General features: G+C 40.5%; 1 non-coding gene across 1 annotated transcript; it reads left to right on the top strand.

The window, feature by feature from the left end:
- Positions 1-706: 706 nt before the first annotated feature.
- Positions 707-813, top strand: LOC114223930 (U6 spliceosomal RNA). The gene has a single exon (XR_003612272.1). It is a non-coding gene; the product is annotated as a U6 spliceosomal RNA (small nuclear RNA).
- The last annotated feature ends 5,632 nt before the right edge of the window (positions 814-6,445 follow it).

Genomic DNA, 6,445 nt, shown 5'->3' with positions numbered 1-6,445 from the left:
AGTTCATTCATTTTTATTGCATAAAGTATTCCATTATAGGAATGTCCTATAATTTAAATTATAATAAATATATAAATAAATAATAAATGAACTATAAAAAATAAATTTATTTGTGTATTCTATTCTTGGTGGACATTTGAGTTGTTTCCTGTCGGGGGTCACTATAAATAGCACAATTCTAACCTTTTTTCATACATGTCTTTTGGTTGCACATATGTAAGCATTTCAGCTGAATATATACTCAGACTCCTCACTTTAGTGGATATTGCCATAGAGTTTTCCAAAATGGTGGACAAAATTATCCTCCCAGTGTTTGAGCATCCAGTTGCTACATATACTTGCCAAAACACAGTATAATCAATTTTTGTTGTTGTTGTTGTTGTTTTTAAACCATTCTGGTGAGTACGTGGCAGTGTTTCTTTATGGTTTCAATTTGCATTTTTACCTTTCAGAAGTTTATTGGCCATCTGGCTATCCTCTGTTGTGAAGTTCCTATTGGAATCTCTTGCCAGTTTCTGAAAACATTGGTTTGTCTTTTCCTTGTCTATTTGTAGGTGGGTTTTTTGTAATATATTCTGTAATATATCTCCCATTCTAAGACTTCCCTTTTCAGTCTCCTAAATGGTGTCTTCTGATGAACAAAAGTTCATTTTAATGCAGTCTAAATTATCTTTCCGTTTGTATTTCGTAAGAATATTTTCCTATTGTGCTCGCTTCAGCAGCACATAAACTAAAATTGGAACGATACAGAGAAGATTAACATGGCCCCTGTGCGAGGATGACACGCAAATTCGTGAAGCGTTCCATGTTTTTACATTCTGTGTGGAGCACTGGGTGTTATGCACAAACAATGAATCATGGAACACTACATCAAAAACTAATGATGTACTGTATGGTGATTAACATAACAATAAAAAATTAATAAAAAAAAGAATATTTTCCTATCCCGGGACGCCTGGGTGGCTCAGTAGGTTAAGCGTCTGCCTTTGGCTTAGGTCATGATCCCAGGGTCCTGAGATTGAGTCCCGCATCTGGCTCCTTGCTCAGCAAGGAGCCTGCTTCTCCCTCTAACCTGCAGCTACCCCTCCTTGTGCTCGTGCTCTCTGTCTCTCTCCCCGCCCCGACAAATAAATAAATAAATAAATAAATAAATAAAATCTTAAAAGAAAAAGAATATTTTCCTATCCCAAGATCATGAAGACATTCTTCTATGCTATCTTCCAGAAGCTCTATTGTTTTCCTTGTCACTATTCAAGATTTTGATCCATCTAGAATTGATTTGTGCATATGGTATTAAGTTGGGAGGGGGTTCAAAATGTACTTTTTTCTCCATATATTTATCTAGTTGACCCAGCTACTCTTTCCCCACTGGTAAAGAGTAGCTCTGCCATGCTGCCTCTATCTAAATCATATATATTTATATATGATATATATAATATATATGCAGTCATTTCTAGACCCGCTATTCTCTTTCATTGGTCTATTTGTCCGATTGTTATGCTATGTTAAAGTTAGTGCTAAATTGTCTAACTGTATAACTGACCTTGCTATCTGGTGCTGTAAGTCATCCATCTTTATCCTTCAGGGGGAAAGCCCAGTAGAGAATGTCAAGGTCACCTCAACGCATCTACCTTCCCCCTGGGAGTTTGGTCCTCAAGCCCTGACTGCATTACTTTCTCTTTTGATGTCTTCAAATGGCTGTTTTCTAAACAACGGTATTCAGACTTTTTTGTTTCCCCTGTATAAGAGTTGGTCTGATTTGAGCAGCTCAGTCATAGATGGAAGGAAGTTCAACCATTTACTCATTTTTGAAAAGTTATTTTTATTGTGGTGAAACACCAATAACGTAAAATCTACAATTTTTATATTTTCAAGTGTATAATTTAGTGACATTAAGTACATTCACAATGTTGTACGGCCATCCACCTTCCAGTTCCAGACATTTCTCATCACTCCAAAATGAAAACTCCTGGAGCCATTCAGCAGTCGCTTCTCATTACCTCTCCTTCTAGCCTGGCCCTTTATTCTTATCCTGACAACCAACATTAATGAGGTTTAAAAATTTCTATAGTGCTTCTACTGGGTATCTATCCCGAAGATACAAATGTAGTGATCCAAAGGGGTACGTGCACCCCGATGTTTATAGCAGCAATGTTTACAATAGCCAAACCTTGGAAAGAGCCAAGATGTCCATCGACAGATGAATGGATAAAGATGTGGTATATATATACAATGGAATATTATGCAACCAGCAAAATAAATGAAATCTTGCCATTTGCAACGACATGGATGGAACTGGAGGGTATTATGCTGAGCGAGATAAGTCAGTCAGAGAAAGACATGTATCATATGATCTCAGTGATATGAGGAATTCTTAATCTCAGGAAACAAACTGAGGGTTGCTAGAGTGGTGGGGGGGTGGGAGGGATGAGGTGGCTGGGTGATAGACATTGGGGAGGGTATGTGCTATGGTGAGCGCTGTGAACTGTGTAAGACTGTTGAATCACAGATCTGTACCTCTGAAACCAATAATGCAATATATGTTAAAAAAAAGAAGAAGTTAGTAGGAAGGGAAAAATGAAGGGGGGGAATCGGAGGGGGAGACGAGCCATGAGAGACTATGGACTCTGAGAAACAAACTGAAGGTTCTAGAGGGGAGGGGGGTGGGAGGATGGGTCAGCCTGGTGATGGGTATTAAAGAGGGCACGTTCTGCGTGGAGCACTGGGTGTTATGCACAAACAATGAATCATGGAACACTACCTCAAAAAGTAAAGATGTAATGTATGGTGATTAACATAACATAATAAGACAGCGGAGCAAGATGGTGGAGGAGTAGGAGACCTGGATTTCGTCTGGTCTCAGGAATTCAGCTGAATAGGGATCAAACCATTCTGAACACCTATGAACTCAACAGGAGATCGAAGAAGAGAGTAGCAACAACTCTCTGAACAGAGAAGCGACCACTTACTGGAAGGTAGGACGTGCGGAGAAGTGAATCCGAGGTGATATTCAGGAGGATAGACGGCGGGGGAGGGGCCTCCGTCGGCCGCTTCTGGCAAGTGATAGAGCCGCGGAGAACAAAATCGGAACTTTTAGAAGTCAGCTCCACTGAGGGACGTGGCTAAGTGGGGTGTGGAACCCTCGCGGGACAGTGTGGTCTCAGGACCCTCGGGGTCACAGAAAAACCGGGGGTGCCTGAGTGCGGCAGAGCTCCCAGGTACCGGAGCAGGGAAGCCGGCTGCAGAGACGGAGCCAAGGCGCGGGCTCTCAGCTCGGGGTGGCCATAAACTGTGATCCGCGGCCTAGTCGGACCACTGCTCCTCCAGCAGAGACCCAACAAGCGGCAGATCTGGGGAGACTCCCCTTCCTCCCCAGGGAGGAGCAGCGCGGGAGCGCACCGCAGGCATCTGCTGGGTTTGGAGACTCCACACGGGGTCTGGTGCCAGAGATAGAAACGCTCGGTCACAGGCCGGGTGAGCATGGAGTGCGGCCGGAGACCAGGGAGACGGGAGTGACTGCTTTTCTCTGGGGGTGCACTGAGGAGTGGGGCCCCGAGTTCTCAGCTCCTCCGGGCAGAGATTGGGAGGCCACCATTTTCACCCTGGTCCTCCAAAGCTGTACCGAGAGCCTGCAGGGAACAAAAGCTCCTGAGAGCAAACCCGAGCAGCTTGCTTAGCCCGGACCGACAAGGGCGGGCAATTCAGCCTCCGGCAAAGACATTTGGGAACCACGGCAACAGGCCCCTCCCCCAGAAGATCAGCACGAACAGCCAGCCAAGACCAAGTTTCCCGATCAAGGAGAACGCGAGAACTCCAGCGCTAGGGGAATACTGCACATAGCATTCATGGCTTTTTTTACCATGATTCATTAGTTTCTCAAAGTTAATTTTTTTAACTGTTTTTTTTAATTTTTCTTTTTCCCTTTTTCAACCAACATCTTATCAATCCCTTTTTTTTAAAAAAACATTTTTTATTTTTCATTTTTAGAGTCATATTTTATCCCTTCATAGTAGTTACCCTTATTTTTGGCATATATATATAAATTGTTCTCTCTTTAAAATTTTGAGATACAGTTTCTTCTAACAGATCAAAATATACCCTAAATCACTAGTGTATGGCTTTGTTCTAGTGTCCTGCCTGATCACATTCTCTCCCTTTTTTTATTCTTCTTTTTTTTAAATCTTTTTTTTCAAACAACTTCTTATTTTATCAATTCCTTTTGTAAAATCCTTTATAATTTTCATCTTTACAGTCATCTTCCATCCTTTCATCTGTATCAACACTTATTTTGTACATATATAAGTCTTTCTTCCTTTAAAATTTTAGGAGGCACTTTTTCCTAACAGACCAAAATACGCCCAAAATCTAGTGTGTGGCACTGATCTATGCACTAGCCTGATCATATTTGATCATATTCTGGTTTATTTGTATTGTTCTGTTTTTGTTTTTATATTTTTCTTTTTGTTTTTTGTTTTCTTTTCTCTTTCTTTTTTCTTTCTTTCCCTTTCTTTTCCCCTGGTTTCAGGTCTTTTCCGATTTGTATAGAGTATATTTGCTGGGGACGTTGTTAACCTGTTAGCATTTTGTTCTCTCATTCATCTATTCTCCTCTGGACAAAATGACAAGACGAAAAAAGTCACCTCAGCAAAAAGAACAAGAGGTAGTACCATCAGCTAGGGACCTACTCAATACGGACATTGGTATGATGTCAGACCTAGAGTTCAGAATCATGACTTTAAAGATACTAGCTGGGCTTGATAAAAGCATGGAAGTTATTAGAGAAACCCTTTCTGGAGAAATAAAAGAACTAAAATCTAACCAAATCGAAATCAAAAAGGCTATTAATGAGGGGCAATCAAACATGGGGGCACTAACTGCTAGGATAAATGAGGCAGAAGAGAGAATCAGCGATATAGAAGACCAAATGATGGAAAATGAAGAAGCTGAGAAAAAGAGAGAGAAACAACTACAGGATCACGAGGGCAGAATTCGAGAGATAAGCAATACGATAAGACGAAACAACATTAGAATAATTGGGATCCCAGAAGAAGAAGAAAGAGAGAGGGGGGCAGAAGGTATATTGGAGCAAATAATAGCAGAGAACTTCCCTAATGTGAGGAAGGAAACAGGCATCAAAATCCAGGAGGCACAGAGAACCCTCAAAATCAATAAAAATAGATCAGCAGCCCAACATCTAATCGTAAAACTTATGAGTCTCAGAGACAAAGAGAAAATCCTGAAAGCAGCTTGGGAGAAGAGATATGTAACCTACAATGGTAGAAACATTAGATTGGCAACAGACCTAACCACAGAGACCTGGCAGGCCAAAAAGGACTGGCATGATATCTTCAGAGCACTAAACGAGAAAAATATGCAGCCAAGAATACTATATCCAGCTAAGCTGTCATTGAAAACAGAAGGAGAGATAAAAAGCTTCCAGGACAAATAAAAACTAAAGGAATTTGAAAACATGAAACTAGCCCTACAAGAAATATTGAAAGGGGTCCTCTAAGCAAAAAGAGAGCCTAAAAGCACCATAGACCAGAAAGGAACACAGACAATATACAGTAACAGTCACATTACAGGCAATACAATGGCACTAAATTCATACCTTTCAATAGTTACCCTGAATGTAAATGGGCTAAATGCCCCAATCAAAAGACACAGGCTATCAGACTGGATTAAAAAACAAGACCCATCCATATGCTGTCTGCAAGAGACTCATTTGTGACCCAAAGACACCCCCAGATTGAAAGTGAGGGGGTGGAAAACCATTTACCATGCTAATGGACACCAAAAGAAAGCTGGGGTGGCAATCCTTATATCAGACAAATTAGATTTTAAAACAAAGACTGTAATGAGAGATGAAGAAGGATGCTATATCCTACTTAAAGGGTCTATCCAATAAGAAGATCTAACAATTGTAAATATCTATGCCCCTAATATGGGAGCAGCCAATTATATAAGGCAATTAATAACAAAAGCAAAGAAATGCATTGACAACAATACAATAATAGTGGGGGACTTTAACACCCCCCTGACTGAAATGGACAGATCATCTAAGCAAAAGATCAACAAGGAAATAAAGACTTTAAATGACACACTGGACCAAATGGACTTCACAGATCTATTCAGAACATTCCATCCCAAAGCAACGGAATACACATTCTTCTCTAGTGCCCATGGAACATCCTCCAGAATTGATCACATCTTAGGTCACAAATCAGATCTCAACCGGTACCAAAAGATTGGGGTCATTCCATGCATATTTTCAGACCACAATGCTTTGAAACTAGAACTCAATCACAAGAGGAAAGTCAGAAAGAACTCAAATACATGGAGGCTAAAGAGCATCCTACTAAAGAATGAATGGGTCAACCAGGAAATTAAAGAAGAATTAAAAAAATTCATGGAAACCAATGAAAATGAAAACACAACTGTTCAA

The sequence above is a fragment of the Eumetopias jubatus genome, unplaced genomic scaffold (assembly GCF_037043125.1).
Source record: "Eumetopias jubatus isolate StellerSeaLion01/CBP00866 unplaced genomic scaffold, mEumJub1_p1.0 scaffold_6, whole genome shotgun sequence".
NCBI classification, from domain to species: domain Eukaryota; kingdom Metazoa; phylum Chordata; class Mammalia; order Carnivora; family Otariidae; genus Eumetopias; species Eumetopias jubatus.
The sequence above is the reverse complement of the archived record's forward strand: the minus strand, read 5'-3'. Positions and strand labels throughout refer to the sequence as shown.